This window comes from Phyllobates terribilis, unplaced genomic scaffold, assembly GCF_046119375.1.
Source record: "Phyllobates terribilis strain yellow unplaced genomic scaffold, ASM4611937v1 Scaffold_7109__1_contigs__length_39925, whole genome shotgun sequence".
Taxonomy (NCBI): domain Eukaryota; kingdom Metazoa; phylum Chordata; class Amphibia; order Anura; family Dendrobatidae; genus Phyllobates; species Phyllobates terribilis.
In genome coordinates, this window is record NW_027369850.1 from 11,892 (window position 1) to 34,637 (window position 22,746).

Below are 22,746 nucleotides of genomic sequence, written 5' to 3' on the forward strand. Positions count from 1 at the left end.
CCCACTGAGCACCTGGGCCCACATTCTTGCTCGAACCCACCCTCGAGCTCGACAATACTTTTTCTCTCAAACCTTTAACCGTTTTAGACTCTGCAAATCATCACCACAGCTTCTTCTATGAACCTCATTAACTTTCTCATCTCCTCCGCTTTGAAACTCTCAACCACACTGGACACACTCCTAACCAATGAATCACTTCTTCTTTCTCCTCTACCAATAACCTCTTCATCTGCAATTAACTTCTTCGAAACTCCTCACAACATTTTTACTTAATCTGTTCATGTTCAGCTCTATAGAGTGCAAATCACTCTCTCCAGACTCATCTCCACCATCTTCAACCTCTCCATTCAAGCAAGGAAAATGGGTTCTCTCTATATACGTTTCAAGCTCATCTCTCAATTGATCAACGGCTGCATTCTTTTCTTCGAAATGGTGCTTTGCCTCTGAAAGCTTCATATGAGCTCTCTCCTCTCTCAATGCATCGGCTATATGAAGCATCTCCTTTCCTTTTCAATCTCATCTCTCATCCTCATAGACTCTCTTTTCAGATCCTCGCCTCTTTCTCTCTTCTCAATCTCAAGCTCCATTACAGCCTCTGTAAACAGAGCTTTCATCTCTCCAAGCTCTTTCCCAAGCTTCTTGTTCATGCCTTATTCTTCTCCTGAGCTTTCTCTCAGCCTCTAGCTCTAATGCAAGTGATTCGGTTGCTGCCTGGATTGATTCTCTCTCTTTGCTTCTCCAAGCTTCTTTCTCTTCGGCAAAGGATTGAAGAAGATAGTTTATCTCTTTTTGTTCTGACTTTTGCTCTTGAACCAACTGATTTACCTGTAAACGGGCCCTCTCTAGCTCGGTGTGCAAGGCTGACATGAGAGATGTGCTTGATGAGGGTTTGTTGTCTTCCTGAACCCACATGCGGCTGATGATCTTCAGCAGCTCTTTTGAAGTTGTCAGAGCATTATTAATGTCTTTGAGATGGTTTCTAGAGCCAGATGTGGAGATTGCAGGAGTCTGGCTTTGGCATCTAGATCTAGTCTCAATCTGATGAACAACAATGTGAAATTTTGTCATAACTAAGAATGTCAAGAACTCTAAATTCAGCTACATTTCTGAGATCAAGTACCTCCATAAAGCTGGTATTGCTGACGGAATCATGAACTACAATATCAGGAGCATTACTACGATGCTTTCTGGAAAAGGAAGATGATTGTCTTCTCCGATGAGTTACTATTCCTGATCGATCTGATCTCTACATAAACAATCAACACCATAATTGATGGTGGACACACATAAAAGAGGAAACAAACAGCATAATTTTATTCCGTTAAATCAAAAGCAACAGAATGGGGCCATGGCCGACAAACACCTAATTTTACAACTCATAATTGCAATGGAATTCGGTTTCCGGTATTGAGTAGAAAAAATTGAAAGAAGAACAGACCTCTGATACAGGGCTGTGAGACGGATCAGATAAATGAGGAGGAAGCAACGATGAGAAAGACTCCACTCGCTCTCTCCTCCGCCTCCGTCCATCCTTGATCGTCGGCGCAGGAGCCGGAACCTCATTGAGCTCCCAAAGAGTCGCCGCTAGCTTCCGTGCCGAGACTGGTTGCATCTGAGCCGCCGTCGACCTCCCCGACTTGCTTCGAGGCGTCTCAGCGGAGGCGGCGATGCGGAGCGAGATCGACGGCGATCGAGAAGCTACGAGTCTCCACGTCGGCACCGGCGTTGTTGAGCCAGCTCCGAGGTTTCTCACCAGTGCCGCCTTCTTAGGTCGTTGGTTGTGGATGAACGAAGACGTGGACGAAGAAGGTGAGCATCGGCTCTTTCTGATCTTTGTTGCATCCTCCTCCATAGCTAAACCTTCAAATGTGTGCTTTTTCATTGTCACCGAAATTCAAATTCCAATTCCGAGCCACCTCCGATATTATCTCAGATCCCACTACATTACACAATGATTCGCCATTATTGACCAAAATTTGTACTGATCCGGTTGAGAATTTGAGCAATGGGATGTAATCTAGTGAGAATTTGAAAATTGGATTTCACTGAAATTACGAAATGATTTGGGGTTTGAAAGAGAGAGTGAGGATAAAATGATGGCGATTCAATTAGCACTTAGCAGGCCTGATGAAGAAGAGTAAAGAGAACGGAAAGGAAGGGGTAATGTGACGTGTCAGAATCCCAGTGGCTATCATAAATGTTATTTAGAAAGGAAAAAAAGTCAAAACGGATTCTTTGACCATCCTAATGCATCCACTACTTGGAAACTAATTTGACATGTTTATGCATGTAATGCAAGTATGTAGCGTGTACTACTTAATTTAGGGTTAAGATGGTGTATTATTATCTAAAAAAGAGCTGGAGCACCACTTTCTTTTGATTTGGCAACCAGGACCTTGTTTGATAGAACATTGATTAATAATTTTTTAAAGATAAATATTTATCACTTATTTTATCATTTTTTCAATATCTCACATAGTTTATTAAGAAATAGTTTTCACAAAAAGTATAAAAACTACTTACAATATCTTTATTTGAAATAAAAGGATAAACTTGTTTGTTCTTCCAATTAATGATTACATAAAGTTAGTTGGTAGCCTAGCAACCAACTGCGCCTACATCCTTACTCACAACAAAGCCCAATCTGTGAAAAATAAAGGAACACACATATGCACTAACAATGTTGCTCTGAGCAACCCGAGTGACCCTGGTAAGAAAATCAATAGCATCACTTTCTAATTCCCAAAGGTGGAGAAAGCAAATGCGATAAGACTATAACCATTCTTCAATCACTTATCCTCATACTTCTTCTTTTTCCTAGCGACACTAGAAGAGACAACAACCCCACGAGCAAAAGTGGGAACCCCTACACCCGTGAAGGGGACACGCCAGTAACATCCAAACATACGTCTTTCCCATTGTGCCAACAATGGACAAGTAGATCCGCAGGACGAAGATCCCTTCCATCCTCAGATAGGAACCCCATAGGCACTTCCTTCTGCACAAAGACACCAACCTGAGAGCAAATATCCCCTAGAACATCTCGGACCAAGTTATGCCGAAACTTGAGCCCGACATCATTACCACAGTGTACTGCATGGTCACCAAACTGATTCATGACACAAGAAAAGCAACAAGGACATGTAAAACCATCAGGGAATATAGGAATCATAAGACGATACTGAAAAACACACCTGAACTGTCTTGGGTGCATCGTTTGGCCAAGTCCGGGGATGAGAATAGTCCTAAAAAAATCCAAGGAATGGGCTGACCGATTGCTAATGAGGACAACTTTCTCACGGGCGCTACGGTTGAAACACGTCACCAACTTCTTCTCTACCTTGTCGAACTACACTGTAGCCAGTTGTTTCATGAATGGGGGGGGGGGGGCTGATACATCACGGCAGAGAACAAGAGGATCACAATCACAGACATCCCTAAAGCTGCTCAAGGCTAACTCACACATCGGTCCAGGATCAATAGCACCACAATGACGAAGCAAACGGTTTTGGAGGTCAAGAGACTAAAGACGTGAGGCGACAAATGCATAATGGGACGAATCATAAGCAGTATAAACCCCAAACCCACCAAGCCTAACAGGCAAAGTAGCACATCTCCATTACCAATCACCAAATCCTCCGACACCTGCTACAATAATTTCCTGAAGAGCCTTCCTCAAACCAAGATCAAAAGTGCGATGAGCAGAGCCAAGCATTTGAGGGGGACATGTCCGGAGAGAGAAATACAACATGCCAACCCCAACATAACTATGGAAAAGAAGAAGGCTCGACTGCGGGTCATTGAGCTTAGACACAACTTCCATCAACCTAACAACTTTGGAAACCCTATCCTCAATCAAACGACTACAGAAGCCGACATCCAGACTAACAGGCCCTCCAAGAAGCTTGACCCCATCCAACGGCCGAGATAAATCAAGAGGGAAAAACGCAGGATCGTAACTCCTCGGGTCAGGATTAGGTCAAAATATTTCGGTCTTTGCAACATTGAGATGCAGTCCCAAAGAAGGCCCTTCTCCAATAATCAACTGCAAAGCATCAAAAACCGCACCAGAATCACCAATAAGAGTGCCATCATCTAGGTACCAAGCCATGAGATCAAGGTTACACCTTTCATTGATCAAATGAACGAGAGGATGCAAGGTGAGCGCAAAAAGCAAAGGTCCTAAAGGATCCCCTTGTTGAACCCCTTGACACGACCATAAAACAGAATCACCATAATATAACCTAGCCGGATGTGCGTAACAGAACTCAACCCAAGGGGGAAGAGAAGGGAAGCGGTGACGGACCTCAAGAAGCATGGAACCTCAGTCTAACAAGTTAAAAGCATTCCTAAAGTCAACCAGAAGCATAGACATACTATCGTCATCCCCTTTCGCCTCAACCTGCCTGTTGACAGCATGAAGGATAGCCTCACCCCCATTAGCAACTCCCACTCCAAACTGAAAATCCTCCAAATAATTCCCAACCACACTAGATGCAACCTTAGACAAAAGCCTCCTCCAGACCGTCCCAATTGCAATAGATCGCATCCCTCCACCAAGCTTAATCAAATGGATAAGCGGAGCACTAGCAACAAACTCCCCCAAAGAAGGAGGGCACATACTAGCAAGGAACAGATTAACCACCACTGTGACCGAGGTGGCTAAATCATCAGTAACAGCAACAACAACTTCCCTATAGCATCAACAATGTGTTGGGCCCGAAACCCATCACAGACACAAGACGTGCCGTTAGGAAAGCTTTTGATCTTACCTAGCACAACCTCCTTGGAGACGGAAATCGCCTCGCTAACACCAGCAACAGGAGGTAAGAAAGGATCCAGAGAATGGGGGTGCTTCTCCTCTAACTCTCTCAAAGTCTCTATGTTACTAGGCGCAACCCCCAGAGGAAGTCAAGACCCGAATAGCAGCGGTGAAATGCCCATCACCCACTTTCCTCAAACACTGCCTCCGATTCACCTCTTCCAAACTAGTATCCCTATGCACAACACTATCTACACCCCCAGAAGACCCATAATCAATAACCCCTTCCTTAAGAACCTCTTTGATCAAAATCTCTGGCCCATCGGGCCCTCTCCAAACCTTGAGAGCACGAGCTATACCTTTAACCTGGCAACATCCCTTTTTCCCCTTCTTGATACCGGGCCGAGACCGAATAACCCTAAGGGTGCACAAAGGAAGAAGAAGCAACAAGATCCAAGAGGAAATATCACGAGGAGAAGCAATGACCTTGTCCAGAGCAACTTTAAGGCATTGCAAAAAACCAAGCCGGTTAGCCCTGAGAATTCTTTTCACTGTACGACACTTACCCGTGAAAACTTTGTGCAACAAGTCAAGGTTAATCGAAAGGTAGAAGATGCGACATCAATGACAACCAAATCACCAATAACACCACCAGGACCACTACCGAGCAAAGGAGGACGCTGAATCCCCTGAATGTAAAACATGGGACCATCGGGAAGGCCTCTACAAAGTGGTCCCGAAACATCAAAACTATCACCATGTTTGCAACTTCTAGAAAATGCATGAGTGCATAAACAAGTGCCACACAACCAGATATTAAGCCTCTACAAGGTAGACTCCAAAGCAGAAAATATATCACCATCATTGGCTATAAGCACCTTATACCTCTCAATCGCAGAAGCATCTCTAAAATGAGCAATCTTGAAATGTTGGACAAGAGAGCTGACTTTCAAACCTCTACCTCCACCGTTCCGGCAATGATCATGCTCGCGAAAAGGACAAAGAAAATACATCGCAAAAGCATACAAACAAACAAATAAAAACAGTCACTGGGCAAACCGGAACAAACTGAATTGCACCAAGTCGAAGCCGGAACGAAGAAAAACACCTACTGACAGAGTCGAATACGAAATCAAGTGAAAAACAAATAAAAACAGACCAATGACAAAATCGGCAGTCGACCAAACAAACCAGTCTTACGCTTTCAGCTTTCAATTTAATGGACAGGTAAAATGTTACTGGAATTCGGAAAGGAAGTTGTAGGGCTTCTGACTGTTGGAGTTAGGTTTGGGGATTGGGTGGTCTTTTTCGGGACTCTTCTGGCGACCCTCTGCTTGCCTTTACACCTCGCGCAACAAAGTCTCTCTCCAATCGACAATCCTCGCGCAGCAGAGCCCCGCTCCAAACAACAGAACTGAAAATCGACAGTCGGCTTTGCACTTCTCACGCAGCAGAGTCACTCTCCAAAGAACGGACCCGGAAGTCCGACTTGTAAATCATGCCGGAAATCGGAAAACACACCGGAAATGAAAGAGGCAGGGGATAGGGACGGACAAGAATCACGGCTAGGGCACCGGGATCAGACCGCTCGTGAGGATGTAGACCTTCCCATGGACCGCTGGCTCGAGAGAAGCCACCGTGGATGCCAGCCGGAGAAGAAAGGGTCCGCCAAAAATCACCTAGGGTTATAAAGAAAACACCAAACAAACCCCATATCAGAGGTTTTTTTTTTTGATGGCCAACAATGGGATTCCCTCTACCCGGTCCCAGAGAGCAATCCCACATTATCATAATTGATAATGCTAACAAAACGCCTAAGAAAAGCATATAGAAGAGATTGTGTACTCCACAATCGACCTCTCAATGTCCTGATATCACAAGTAGGTAAAGTAAAGAGCAATACATGCCTTTTTACATCGGAAATGTCTAAATTGTCTACTATCTCACTGGCTAAAAATTGTTTGATATAAAGAAGGTGATATTTGAAATAGACAAATATGGTACGTTGGGCTGCTATTTCATTTAGATGAAACATGATGTAGGTGACAGATTTCTGATTTTAGATGATACGATTCTCGTTCGGTCTAAGGTTATTGTTGTTAAATACATGTGCTTCGTAAGGATGAGGAGATCTAAATGACCTAATGAGATGCGGGACGGTGAGTCGTTGACCAAAATACTTCGAATTTTTACCACCTTTTTGCAAAAGAAAATACATAAATCGTATTAATGGCCTTTTTAATAGCTCTGAAACATGGAAAACCAATGTTTCGTATCTTCAAAACATTGTGGTACACAATTACAATGATATGTTTTGTTTGTGTTGGAGCACAAGATCTGAATTTAGCCCTTGACTCGGCATCTCCTAGGATCACAACAGCAATGAAATACGCCGTGTTTTGTTTCAAATGCACCCCTATTAAGACACTGGGATCGACGTTCCGCAAGCTACGTTCTATCAACATTTTTGGTTGGTAGTTGGATCAACACTGTCTTGTTTGTGTAGAATTGGTTGGATGGACGAGCTTCTATAACCGACATTAATGCAACAATCATTACTCTTATTCCAAAGGTATGAAGTGTTATTTATAAGATTATTTCCAAGATTATGGCTAACCGATTGAAGATGTTTCTGCCTTTGGTCATCTCTGTTTTGCAATCGTACCATGTTTTGGGTCGTTTAACAGCGCCTTATATCTCTTGAAGGTAATTATATGAAGCATAAGAGATTTGGTCAACATGGTACTATTGTCTTGAAGCTCGGCTTAAATAAAGCGTTTGACCAGGTTGAATGGGGGGTAGGGGGTTGTCGACATTTATGCAGAAGCTCGGATTTTATGTGGAGTGGACTACATGGATACATCAATGTGTGCAATCTCGTGGTTCCTCTTTCAAACTTAAACGACCAATCAATGGGAAAGTTATAAAATGAAGGAGAATACACCAAGGGGATCCAATTTCACCATACATGTTTACCATCCATACTGAAGTGTTCTCCACTTAGTTCAGTTGGTGATGGTGCTCTAAATGATCATATAGCTCCAAAGTTTTCACACTTATTTTTCACTGATAACAGCCTTATTTTTTCTCTTGCTAATTTCAATGAGCATGCTCATCTTCTTTGCTCATTTTTTATGAAACAACATCATAAAGTTAACTATGCTAAGATCAGGGCTTCATCCAGTAAAAAAGTGAATCTTATCATGTCTGCATGCTTCTGTTGATAGAACTTGGCGTTTGAGTGGTTGATTATCATGCCAAATATCTTGGTCTTCCTACCTTAATTATAAGATCAAATAAAGACATTGTTTGTAAATAAGGATCGAATTTGGGTTGCTTATCTAGATAGAGGAAATTAATACTCCCTCTGATCACCAATAGATGACTTTTAATTAGTCTTTTTACATATATAATAATACTTCTAATTTACATGGGAATATTACCGTCAATGACTTCAGACTCTCACGTCCAAAATCAAATATTGCATATATATATAAATAATATCAAAGTTTTACATGGTAGTGAGGATAATCCAACACAAGGTGAAATAGTAATTAAAATTCCATCAGCAGAAGACTTGTAGAAATAATAATTATAAATATAACTTATTCAACATAAGAATCGTCAACCTTGATAACGTGAACTTAAGGCATAAACTGCCAACTACTAGGATTTCTTCTTCAAACCTCTAGAATCACCACCTGATGTGTCGTATGTGGACGGATGACACTAGCCAACCATGAAAGGAAAATAGCTGTCGGTTAGTCTAATGAAAGACTATGCAAATGGGATTTATGTTATGCTTTATGTAATCATATCTAGTTAAAACCCGTCGATTTCTCGAATAAAAGTCGATAGTCGAGGGCAACTCTTGAATTAGGAAATGATATATTTACCGAGAGAAGTCTTGAAAGGAATTAAGTCTTATGAAAAATATTTATAACAAGGGAAGACTCCAAAGGAATTGAGTCTTATAGGAAATATTTATAAGAAGAGAAGACTCCAAGAAATTGAGTCTTATAGGAAATGTTTATAACGAGAGAAGACTACAAAGGAATTGAGTCTTATAAAAAATATTATTACAAGAGAAGACTCTAAAGAGCGGAGTCTTATAGGAAATATCTCTAACAAGAAAATACTCCAAAAGAACTGAGTCTTATAGAGAATTAATTACTCCCTCAGTCCCTTATCTATCTTCTCACTATTTTTTTGATACTATTAACCGATTAAGAGAAATCTTGCTAATACCTTTGAATATGTAAGTAATAACATAGTCGTGAATGGTCTTCTTTAATTCGTCTTAATTAATACTTTAGAATAATCAATTTTAAGATTTTTGGATAAATACATTTAGAGATATGTACGATACAAAACATGTCTCGATAAATGTGAAAAAAGAAGTAGGGAGATAAATAAGGGAAGGAGGGAGTATAATATATATGTATATATGTATGCGGGAATAGTTTTATAAACAACCTCCCATGAATAATTGGGTCAACGACCAACCTCACCGCATAGGTGTTGTGCGAATTCAGATTGGAAAGATAACTTACTTAACGAGGAGGCCAGAAGATTTCAAAGTTGTACTAATCGCCTGGATGTTTATTAATTATGCGCATAACAACACTTATCTTCTTTACTTCTCAAAATGAACATTCAAGTTGAAGTTTCTAGCTACATCTTGATAAACGAGAATATCTCGATACATGAGAACCCATATAGGACTCAATCTCAGGTAACGACACTAGCTAAGTGCACCTACCACTTATATTAACATATAAGAGTAAGGTCATGACCAAAAATATTAGGGCACATCCTCCTAATACCAAGTTAAAAACAACAACTAGACTTTGCAAGGTACGTAGTGTTCCTACGAATACTCGTGCCAGCTACGCATATAAATCCACATCAATCCACTCCACAACTCAACTATCATCCAAAGGTAATAATAACTATACAACTACACACACATATATATAATAAGTGTGGCCACTATATGCATACGAACTAAACACTATACTCATTTTTAGGTTTCATCTTAATATTTCCAACATACAAGAAAATTACTTTATCCAACTTAATATAACAGTCAAGTCATTGTTAATTAAGATAACAATGGAATAAATTAAATAAGCAAGAGTAAGCCACCACTTGCCTTAGTTCGGAAGATGTTGGTACGTATTGAGCGGAGAGATAAGGTTCCTAGTTAACGATCTCGATTCCTGAACAAATTGAGGGGACGTATAACCAAACGTATATATATAGGCGTTTTTGCACCAAACCACCCCTTATATGGCCGAATTTGCATGGAACCACCCCTTATATTGATAATTATTCTGAACCACCCAAATTTCACACTTTTATTACCAAGCCACCCCGTCCCCTATTCCGTTAGATTTTCCATCCAAAGTAATGAAAAGACTATTTTACCCTTGGCAAAATTTCAAAATAACAAATAAACCAAGGTTTTCCATCAACTTTTCCCCAAGCTTAGAAAAATAAATATAAAACAAATAAAAAATCAGCACAAAGAACACGAAGGAGAAGGATGCTCTTCCTCGTACCCAAATTGAACGTATTCTCTCGAATTTGTTCTTCGTCTTCTTCACGCTCTTCCTCGTCGCTAGAGATTCATGCTCTTCTTTAAGCTCTTCTTCACCCAAATTTATGGGCTCTTCTTCACGCTCTTCGTCTTCTTCACGCTCTTCTTCACCCAAATTTCTGGGCTTCCATTCGATTCGATTTTCTGGGCAAGGTATCATCGTCGCTTCAACAATCGACAACCATTCTTCAAAAATCGATCGCAAAGGAGAAGGACGTTGTTTTTCTTCAAAAATCGTTCTTCTTCTTTCTTCAAAATTGGGCGGTGCAGAGAATTTTCTATTCGAAGCATCCTTCAAAAATTGATCGCCATGGCAGATCCACGAATTTCTGTTCGAAGTATCTCCTCAGATCTCACTAAACCTAGCTCAATAATAAAAATCCGTACATCATTGAACTCGCTGAACTCCGTTGGTTCCGCTTCGACATGAAATTGAATGCCATGGAAGATCCACACAAAGAACCCAACACCTCTGCTATAGAACGAAGAACACGAAGAAGCCAAGACCTCTTCGACATGAAATTGAACGCCTCACAACCAAAATCTAATTCAAAGAATGAAGAACATAGATTCGAAGGCAGTCACTGATAGAACAGAGATTCGAACAAACCCTAATTGAAGTGATGAGTATGCGGATTTGAAGAACAGAGAGAAGAAAAATTTAGGCCTTCGATTCATTTTTCTGGGTGAAACGAATTAAAATTTAGGCCTTCGATTCATTTTTCTATCTTCTCGCTTGAACAAAAAACAAGCCCTTGGATTCATTTTTCTGGGTTTTCTCCTTCGTTCCAGATACGAACACAACCCTGCCTTTGGGCTCAGTATTTTGTTCGTACACAATCAGCGTCTTCAATAGCAAAGGGTAGAAAAGGAATTAAAATTGTAATTTTAGCTAAATGATAAGGGTATTTTGGTCATTTCACCCGTTTTAACAGAAGTATTGACGGAATCCGTCAAAGGGTGGCTTTTGGTAATAAAAGTGTGGAATTTGGATGGTTGAGAATAATTATCGATATAAGGGGTGGTTCCATGCAAATTCGGCCATATAAAGGATGGTTCGGTGCAAAAATGCCATATATATATTATAAGAATCATGTAAATAAATTTTACATGACCATAATAAATTGGAATGTTTTTTTTAGGAATCAAACAAGGAATTTAATAGTATAATATGTAAAGTATTACCACAAATTCGTTTAGAAATCCTCGGAAATGGAGACTACTGCACAACCGAGTTTGAACTATTCGTTCAAGGCTCTACCGGTGATGGAATCGAACAAGATTGGTACCGTTTGATTTGTATCAAAACGAACTATAATTTAGAATCAAGAAAATCAAGAAAAGATGAACTATAGCCTTGCGAAAAAGGGGAAAACTGTGAGGACTTACTGATCACGCCAGAAATAAGAGGTTAAGTTGCATAATTTCGAACAGCTCGTGAAGGGCTCAAACGAAAATGAAAATGCATGTGGTTGGTACAGTTTACTTCATATCCAAACGAACCAAAACTTAGAATCAAGAAAAAGTGAACTATAGCCCCGAGAAAAGGGAAAAATCGTGAGCACTTACTGGTCACGCCGGAAATCCGAGGGTGAGTTGCGTAATGAACTTTGAAGAGCTCGTTCAGGAGTCAAATAACGATGAAATTGGACGAGACTGGTGCCGCTGGATTCTTATCAAGACAAAATACAATTTAGACTCAAGAATCTTAGAAAAAGATTAACGAGAGATCCATAAACATAGAAAAACAAAAAAAGCGACATAAAATAGAGTGTAAGAACAACTTCCAATCTTCAGATTCAAATCGATATCGTTTAGAAACGAAATTGGATGATTCAAAAATTGATCTCCACTAATTTGAGTATGAGGTATTCGAACTTATGGTCAAAACAAGAAAATAAAGGATAGAACTAGAGTAACTGGGAGCATTTCAGATTCAGGATGAGAGTGGAAAATGAGGAAGAAACTCTTCATTTATAGGACAATGGTGATAATGAAGATGAATGATGAAGAGATAAGAATGCATTAACTTTCACATGGCAAAGACTAGGAAAGGGTTCCAACTTGCAATGGTGGAGTTATAAAGAGTAGGAGGAGACCTCAAATAGTGGATTAAAATGATGAAAATGGTGATGGTAGGAAGCTACAATACATTACTAAAATTTGTAGATAATTATGGGAATTTACCCATAAGTTTCTTAAGGCTACAAGAATATCCCTCTAGGATAATTCCCACTACTAGAATATTGTTGATTGGCGACAGATTTTTCCGTCTCCAATCAACATAATTCCGTCGCTAATATGATTTAGCGACGGATTTGTGACGGATGTCTCCCGTCGTCCCCAATTTGGTAGCGAAATGAAGTTAGCGACGAAATAAAGGGCCCTTCTCTAATCAGTGGCGGATTTTGTAACGAAAGTCCGTTGCAAATTTGGACTCCCGGAGACCGATTCTGACGACATAGTTTGAGATGGATTTCCATCGCTAATATGGACCCCTAGGAGACCAATTGTGGCGACGGAGTTTGCGACGGAAAATCTGTCTCTAATATGGACCCTCCGGAGACCCAACCTGGCGACAGATTTTGCAACGGGTATCCGCCGCTAAGTCTGCTTCCAGAAGCCATTAAACCGCGGTGGAATTTTGTCGCAAATCCCATCCCAATTTTGACCCCTAAATCTCCGTCGTGTCCTCGATTATCATTATCAAATACGCCTTCACGTGTTCGTTAACATTAATATTTTGAAGTTTTGCATTTTCAATTAATTGAAAATTTATCGGAACACAATATTATAACAAACACTAATAAATTAAACCAAAATTGTTATTAGAAAATTATATATAACAAATATAGTTCGTACAAAACAATAACAAAGATACAAATCATAAAAAAAACTATGACTCGGCCCGTCGTCGTCTCTCGATGTCGGACGATGTTCTGGCGGAAGGATCGGCATCATCTTGGCCACCTCAGCTCGGATGAAATCGGCCATTTGCGCCTGCATATCCGCATGAATTTGTGACTGCATTTGCAAATACATTTGCGCTTGCATCCGCTCTTGCATTTGCTGCACTTGCGCCTGCAAGCACTCTTGCACCTGCGCCTCCATCTGCTCTTGCATTTCTTGCATCTGGCGCTGAACATCATCTTGGCTCATCTAAGAGGACGAACCATGGCGAGATGACCTGGCTTGATGTGCCCGGCTGTGAGATGTGTCGATGTATGCATCGGTCGCTGAACCGAGTCCGTACACCCGGTGCTTCTTGTTCACGCCCTCGATCTCTAGAAAGAGGTGTGTCTCGTCCACGTCATCCATGCTCGTATCTTGACCCTCTCCGGTCGGTGACTAGGACGAAGCAGCAATCTTCTGGGCAATCGCTTCCTACAATAACCGAGGAAAACATATTAGTTAGGTACAAAAAAAGCGCCATAATATATATGTAATTTACCGTCATCTTCTTTTCCCTCGAGTCTATCAGGATAGTTTTGTCCTTGTCCATCCTTGTCGTGTGTGTGTGTGTGTTTACAGCTCGGTAGCAGTCGGAGTGCGACCGAGGTCTTTGGTCTAACAAAAAAGAATACAAATTATTAGTGTGACAAAAAATTAATAAATTTCATTATACCTAAAAATAAAGTTAAGAATCAAATCATGCTGGTGTAATAACCCATAAAGGAACAGAAGCCTCCCGTGTGGCGCACTAATCCAGTGCCTTCACCAGCAGGCTCGCTCATGCGATTGGAATGAGCAATGCGAGACTTCTTCTTCTGGTCCTCCCGAATCCCAGAAGGCCTTCCAGGCGGCCTAAACCTCGTCGCTCACAGAGCGATGTCGTACTCCAGACGTCTTCATCTTGTGATGACGTCCTTGTACCTGTGAACGAAAAAATATCAAAACTTAGAAAGTAAGCTAATAAGTCATTACAAACGTAGTGATTGCAACTTACCGAGTCGTCGCATGTCTCATGAAAACATGCTTGATGTAGTCCTCGCTGTACTCGGACTCGTCCCAGAAATATTCTTTTTGGAAATCATAAAACACATGTTTCACTTTGCATTTGTACATTAGCATAATCGTAAAGCTAAAAATGATAAATAATTAACTTGAACTTGTCCCTGTAGAAGTCCATCCTCCTCAGGCGACAGAAACCGCCACGCGCTACAGGACATGAAAAAACATTTCCGGAAGATCTCCCGCATAGAACGGGAGTCTGGTCCGGACTCGAGGAACATGGACCCTCTGGGGTTTGGATAAATAAATATTCTTCCACCGGCATTCAACGGTGTCCGTGGAGCAGTAGATCCATGGTCTCTTTGAGCTGGCTCAACCTCAGGAACGACACCCAAGGATGTGCTAGCCCGTCCTTGGGATCGGCCTCAACCACGCCCACGCCCACGACCGGCTCCTGTGGGTTCACCGCTACCTCCTTGTCCTCTCATATCTTCAACCATATATAATTAAAATGGATAGATCCAACCATAATTAATAACTTAATATATTATGATGTCGAAAGTGAACTACATCTAATTAAGTACAAAATACTAATGAACAATCTATATATAATGAACAATCTATACATAACACATCTACTTCACTCAAGTTCGTCTTCCTCTGCCTCTTCCCTCTTCCTCTTCCTCTTCCTCTTCCTCTTCCTCTTTGTCGGATGATGAAAAGTCAACTTTTGGTTCTTTGACGAGAGGAATGTGCAACACTTCTTCGTCAACTTCTTCATTCTGATCAACCAAGTTTGTGGGATCTTCATTTGTTTTGACGATAAGGGGATTTTTTTTGATGTCGTCTTGGAAGGCCGGGACGATTGTTTCTGGCATGTCAAGTTCTAACATTGCCTTAATCTTGCATACATCCCATCAATTTACTTTATCCCGTCTTTTACTTGGATATGGCAAGTACTGAACTTGGTCGGCCTGTTGTGCCAAGATGAACGGTTCATACTTATTGTATCTCTGTCTATGATTAACTTCCACCAAGTTATATCGAGTGTTAGTATGTGTTCCACTATTCGTGGTGTCAAACCACTCACATTTGAATATGACGGTCTTCTTCATTGGTAGAGTTGGATACTCTAACTCAATTATGTCAGTCAACACCCCATAAAAGTCATTTTTGCCCTTGACATATTGTGTTCCCCTTACGCAAACACCGCTATTCATTGTAAGCTTGTCCTGCTCATATTCTCGAGTTAGGAACTTGAATCCGTTCACGTAGTACCCTTTATATGTGTTGACTGTTCTACATGGTCCCTTTGCAAGGCTCAGAACGAAGGGATTGGTATAGACAGTTGGATCTTTGACTCGTGGTTCAAGTAGAAAGTTGTAAGAGTTCCAACACTTGGCAAGAATCAGAATAAACGAATCTCACAAGTACTTACATGAGATTCAAACCAAGAGGTGAAATCAGTCTCAAACTTCCTTTCAATTTCTGTCTCGCTTATTCCATGGTTACTTTCGCGCAACTCGGCCACGAAAACACTTTCAAAGGAAAACACCCAAATTAGATCACAGTTGTAGAGTAGATATGTGATAGCACTGCTCCATCCAGACAATAAGGGCAGGCTTGTCTACCAACAATGCTCCATCCAAACAACAAAGAATATGCGGGGAAATAAGTAATTGTCCACATAAGAGCCGCTTTCAGTTGGAAATTTTGTCATTTATGAACATCGTATGTTGTGACTCCACACTCCTGCAACTGGTTTAACTCTGCAATCAACGGTTGTAGAAATATATCCATTTGCTGCTTCAGATTTCTAAGACCCGGGACCAAAACCGTCAAAAACATGAACTCATCCTTCATGCACATGCCTGGGGGGAGATTGTAGGGTGTTAAGATGACCGACCATGATGAACATTGCTGCCCGAAGTTGCTGAATGGATGAAACCCATGGAACATAAGCCTAATCTGATATTTCGGACTTCATCGACAAAATAAGAATGTAGCTCACTAAAATGTTTCCATGCCGGAGAGTCGGACGGGTGACACATCTTGTCACCAACCATCTGATGGTCTGTGTTCCACATAATATGCTGGGCAATTTCTTTAGAAGCATACAATCTCTGCAACCTTGGAATTATTGGAAAATAAACATTTTCCGATAAGGAACTCTAGCCTTTCTTCTTTTTGATTTGCCTTGCGTCACAGGTTTCCACCGTGGTTGACCACAAAATTTGCAATCCATTCTATTCGCATCTTCCTCCCCCAGTAAATAATACAGTTTCGGCGACAACAATCAATGACCTCAATCAGCAAACCCAAACCCTTAACCAACTTCTTTATGTTAGCAAAATTCATTGGCATCTTGTTGTCCTCCGGGAGCAGCTCTTATATGAACTCACACATGTCGTCCATTAAACTTATTGAACTCTGATGACGACCCTTGACATCTATCATTTTAGGAGATGCTGAAAATGGGGAGTGTCTGTTGTTACCAGGACATATTTATTGTTCAGCCGCTCTCATCATATCAAAAAATTTATGAGATTCTGCATTCAGGGGCTCATCTTCTTGGAAGACTACTTTTGGACCAGCAACATAATGTATCATTCTATGACTGGATGCGAACTCATCCCCCTCGACATCATTCTCCGGTACGGCATGCTGTTGTCCTCCGGGATTCAACATGGTCCCCTCGCCATGATTCACCCATACATGGTAATCTCTTACAAGCCCATTCTTCAAAATATGTAATTCTACATCATCGGTATTGCGGTAGCTTTTACTTCTACAAGCATACTTAGAACATGGGCATTTAATCTGCACTCCACTCATACAAGCTGGATGACCTAGGGGAAACTGGATAAACTCTTTCACTCTTTCGGGAAATCCTGGGTTAACAACCCCCTCGTGAGTCTCTGATACATCCAACTACGGTCTTGATTCATCTTTGTAGCACGGTTAATTAGATGACGATTCACATATAATCGCATTTATTATCTTAATTACACATTCTCTAATTTATTTTATTGTGTCATATGTGTTACATGTATACCGAGAATTAGAGTTAATCCTAATTCTCATTTCTTATATAATCCTAAATCCACAATTCACATTTCTATATAATCCATGATTATATAGTTCTCATTTCTTATATAGTTCTAAATCCACATCTTCTCTAAATAATTGTATACAGTTCTAATTCCATGATTATATCTATATAATCCTAAATCCACAATTCTATATAATCCTAAATTAATAATATTTAAATAATTTCCAACATAATCGTATATATCCCTAAATCCACAACTAAAGCCATAAAAAATTCAATATCATCCACAATTCTATGTATAATTTTAAATCCACAATTCAATATAATCCACAATATAAAAAATTCAATATCTATATAATTCATATTCAATATCTATATAATTCATAACTAATTCTATATAATTCATAAATAAAGTTATATAATTCCTAAAAAATCTTAAATAATCCCAAAAAGAATCTAAATAAGTTTGAAAAAATACTATATAATTCTATTAAATTCATAAATAATTCTATATAATTCCTAAAAAATCTTCAATAATTGCTAAAAAATTGTGTATAATTGTATATAATTCATAAATAGTTCTATATAATTCCTAAATAATTTTAATAATTAATAAAAATTGTACATATTTATATATAATTCAAAAGTAATTCAATATAATTTCTAACAAATTCTATATAATTCCTAAAAAAATCTATCTAACAATATATGTATTTTCTAAACAAGAATACTATTTTATCTAAACAATTTATAAATATACTATCTAATAACCTATATCTAAACAATTACTAAATAAATATCTAAAACTATTTTATTCTAAACAATTTATAAACAAATTTAAAAAAACTATGTATAAACAATTCTAAACAATTTAATTCTAAATAATATTATACTATTTAACTCTAAATAACCTATATCCAAAAATTTCTAAATAATTTATATTACAAATATATAAATAAATAAATTAAAACTTACCTGCGGCTGCTGGGCTTCTCGCGGGAGGAGGAAAGGTGGGCGAATTCCGGCGACCAGAAGCAGAGGAGGAAAGGTGGAGGCGGGGCTTCTCGCGACTGCCGGGAGAGAAGTGGAGCAAGGGCGCTAGCGGCTGGCGGTGGGCGGTGTTGAACAACTTGGGCGGGCGGTGTTCATTGGCAACTGTGGCGGGCGGTGTTCATCGGTAAGGGCGCTGGCGAGCGATGTTTGTCCGAACGGGTGGGAGAGAAGAGGAGGAAATAGAGATCGGCACGGGCGAATTCCGGCGGGTGTGACTGGTCTGAACGAGAGGGAGAAAAGAGGAGGAAAAGGAGTGGAAGAGGAGAGAGCGGAGCGAGAGGGAGCGAATTCGGCGGAGCGGGAGAGAGTTTTGGGGATTTTTGGAAGCGGTAGGGCAACTTTGAGGTGTCTGCGTTTTTTATATAAGACGACTAGTTAGCGAGGAATTTTCCGTCGCTAATCCTCTCTAACCTGTTTGACCCGCGAAATCCCAATTTTTCATTAAAGTTTGGCGGTATTGATCATTAGCGACGGAATAGCGACGGAGTTCCATCGCTAATGATGAAATATGGGCGGTAGATATCCCACCCCTATTAGCGGCGGGCTTCCGTCGCTATTCCGATGCTAATGATGGGAGGGATAGATTTTGCGACTGGTTATTTACTTCCGTTGCTAATTATATCTGTCCGCCCCTTTTAACGAAGGAATAACTAATACTTAATATTTGGTGCCACCCTCTACCGCCAAAAAAGGCGACGGATTAGCGACGGAATTTCGTCACTAATGATGGGGTTTTGAGATTTCTTACAATATGTGTGGCGGATAGCATATCCGTCGCTAAACTCGTCGCTAATTTAGAGTATTTGAGATAGATCTATATCCGTCGCTAAAGCAGTGTTTTCCGACGACATAAAGTATTAGATCAAGGGTCGGATCCGACCCTTGATCTATAAGTCTTTTCAAGGTGTTTCTAAAAGTTAGAAAAATATCCTTGAAAATATAATTAAAGTTTAATACATATCGAATCAAGTATCCACTTAATTATTAAGGTATAAAACAGAGGGTTATTATATATTTTCCCAATCTTTTCACATTCACCCCTAATATATAATACTATATAATATTTAATTTCATAAATAATAGTAGGATTTGTATTTTTGGAAGAAGGAGTACATAATAACGGGGTTTGTATTTTTGGAAGTATTTTATATGGATTATATCATTCAAGTATAATGTTTATAGATAAATAACTTTATCATTTTAACAAGGAAAAAATAGTCTAGAATTTTAATTCATTAATTCAGATAAAAACTATTAAAAAGATATCTATTGATGAATGAAGAGAGTACTTTGATTTTAGGCATTATGTCTTACTGAAAGGTTAATCTTTTTATTGGTTTAATATTCATATTAGAAATACCATAATAACTCATACTTCCAACCTGTTACAAGAATTAGAGCTTTTAGACAAGCCAATCTCTCTTTTTATACTAATCAAGGTACTTTTGTTTATACCCAGGCCAGGAGCAAGTCTTTGAAACCATTACTAACGAATTAGAATCAAGATTTACAAAAATTGTCGAGTTAATATCCAGTTAGATGAATTAGGGGGTCATCCCATAGCTTATAAAATATGAAGATTATTTAGTTCTTATTCCCGTGCCTACCTTGAAAGAAATTAGGGAGGCATTCTTTGATCAACCTCTTGATAAAACGTCGGGACTTGATGGTTTTTCCATTGATTTCTATCATAAATACTAACATGTTATCAAGAATGGACTCTTTGAAGTAATAAAGGCTTTTTTTCCACTCAGAATATATCCTAACAGCTTGGAACCACTCTTTTATATTTGTAATCCCAAAGGTGGAAAATCCAATTAATGTTAATAATTGTAGACCAAATGAACTTTTTAATTCCTCTTCTAAAATCCTCTAAAAAATTATAGCTAATGGATTAAAGAAGGTTTTACCAAAGATAATTGAAAATCTTCAAGGGGCTTTTGTAGAAGGTCACTTGATTCAACATAACATTCTAGCATGTTGGTTTGAGCTAGAGCTGGAATGAACTAGTTAAACCGTTCTGCTTGTTTTGATGGTAACAAACTCAAGTATTTGATGTCCTTTGTGTGTTTTAAGCTAACCAGGTATAACTCGAGGAGTTTTAGGTGTAGCTTAAGCACAAGCGAACTAGCTGTGACCACTGAGGGTCTAGCTTAAGGTCTAGCGGGGAAGATGAATCTCGCCAAGACATAATAAAGGTTGAAGTGAAGAAATAAGAAGATGCAAGGTCTAGCTTTGAGCGAGCGAGTGTCGCTGCAAAGTTAGAGGATCGCGCTTCTGAAGAAAAGAGAGAAGATACAAGTAATCGTGCTAAAGCATGTCCACAGGTGGAATCGTAGACGTTCACTAAGAGGATTTGGTCCAAGGAAGGGAAGGTCGTTGAAGCTACAACTTAAGGGAAATGGAAACAACAGGGAATTTGTTAGGATTTCTACTTTTGGATAGTGAATGAACGGGGATCGCCAAGCTAGAAAAATCATGAGAAGCGCTGAGGCACACGAATTGCCAACGTGGAAGCTACAAGATCAAGTTGAAGAAGCACAAAGAGATTTGGAGCAAAGATGCATTTCCGGAGAAAACATGATCACGCGGATCGCTGAGGTGGTGTTCTTCATATGCAACAAGATATATAATTGATAGGTTAAGGGTCGTAAGTTATAATTACTATATAAGGTGTACATAGGAGTGTTGTTAGGTACGATTTTTGAGCGTCACAAGCTGAAGAGAGCTAAGCGATTAAGCTAGAGAGAAAGTTAGAGGAAAGCTCAATAGAGCTTAAGTCGTTGTGAGCAAAGCTATAGCCTAAAACACTTAGGAGCTTGACAGAGAGAGATTACTTGTATGAGCTGAACGAAACTTGTATTGTGAGAGAGAGTTGCATTGAGCTAGGAATAGCTTATGTGTGTAATTTCTCTTGAACTAATACAAGCTAGTGGTGAGTTTTATCCCGAACTTATTAGAAGCTTAGGGTTCTCACCTTGGTAAATCTTTGCGTGAGCTAAGCATATTAAATCGTTTTAATAGTGCTCAATTGTAGCTAATCTCTATTCTGCAATCTAACTCTATAGTTTCTATAGCTACTTGAGTTTAATTTGAGATTATACAAGTTTACAAGTTTTAAGAAATCCATTATATCCTACAATTGGTATCAGAGAAAAGCTCGCTCTTTCATAGATTCATACTCTCTTTGTAGTTTGAATCAAGGGGAAACGATAAGCTTGCTTTTAACCTAGGATATCATTAGCTAAACCTCATGTCTTAGCTGAGGGAGAACTAGATTGTTGGTTAACCATGACTAAGAACTATATCTAACAAACAGATTATCAATGTTGGAGAATCATAGAGAAAGGAGAAGACAAGCTCACAACTGAGAAGGATGCATTCAAATGGGGTCCAAACGAATATGCAACACTCGAGAAAAACACAAAGGTTAAGCAACTCATTCTAAATGCTCTATCTCACAATGACATAGACAAGATCATGTCCCTTCCAATAGCCAAGCTCATGTGAAAAGCGATTACTGATATGCACTCAGGCAACGAAGACATGAAGAACAATCGCAAATTTTGAGCTCCAACAAGATTTTCACTCTTTCAAGATGGGTGAAAGTGAGTCAATCTCCGATTATCATTCGAGATTCCAGGTATTATGCGATAAAATTTCCTCAACGTGACTTAAGGTAGAATTCTGGCAACTCTCACTTGCTTTAATTCATGGGGTAAATTCTAAATTTGATAGCTCTAAGAGAAGAATGCTAATGACTAAGGAAACAAAAGTGCTCCCTGTTTCTTTGCTAGCTGGTAAACTCCGAATGCAGGAAAGCGAAGACCTAAAAGAGTCGCTCACAACTAAGGAAACATGGGGATGGCCCTCAAGCTTAGCCGAGTTCTTTAGAAGATGGAAGACAATGATGATGATGACCATGAAGAATACCGGGATGTTGCGATGATGACAAAACTCATCAAGACGTTCGTTAAGAGAGAAGGTGGCTTTCAAAGAGATCAATCTAAGCCACGTGACCTCAAAGATGTGGTGTGCAACAACTGTCAAGTAAAGGGACACATGGATAAGGCATATACCAGTGCCAAGGTGGATCCAAGCTCATCCGAAAAGCCTTTGTCACTTTATGGGGTGATTCAGACGACGAGCTAGACCGTGGAGAAGAACAAGATCTGTACTTAGAGCCGTTGAAGACTCGGAATCAGATGAAGACATCGAGGTAAACTCTCTTAACTTTAAACTTCTTCCTAAGCGAAAACTTGTTGAGATTTTAAATGAAGTGGTCTTAGATCACAAGGATCTTGGAGCTAAAGCAAGAGCTCAACA

The 22,746-nt window shown here is 39.6% G+C and overlaps 1 pseudogene; it reads right to left on the bottom strand.

The window, feature by feature from the left end:
* Positions 1–225: 225 nt before the first annotated feature.
* On the bottom strand, positions 226–1,852 carry LOC141251474 (uncharacterized; annotated as a pseudogene).
* Between the last annotated feature and the right edge of the window lie 20,894 nt (positions 1,853–22,746).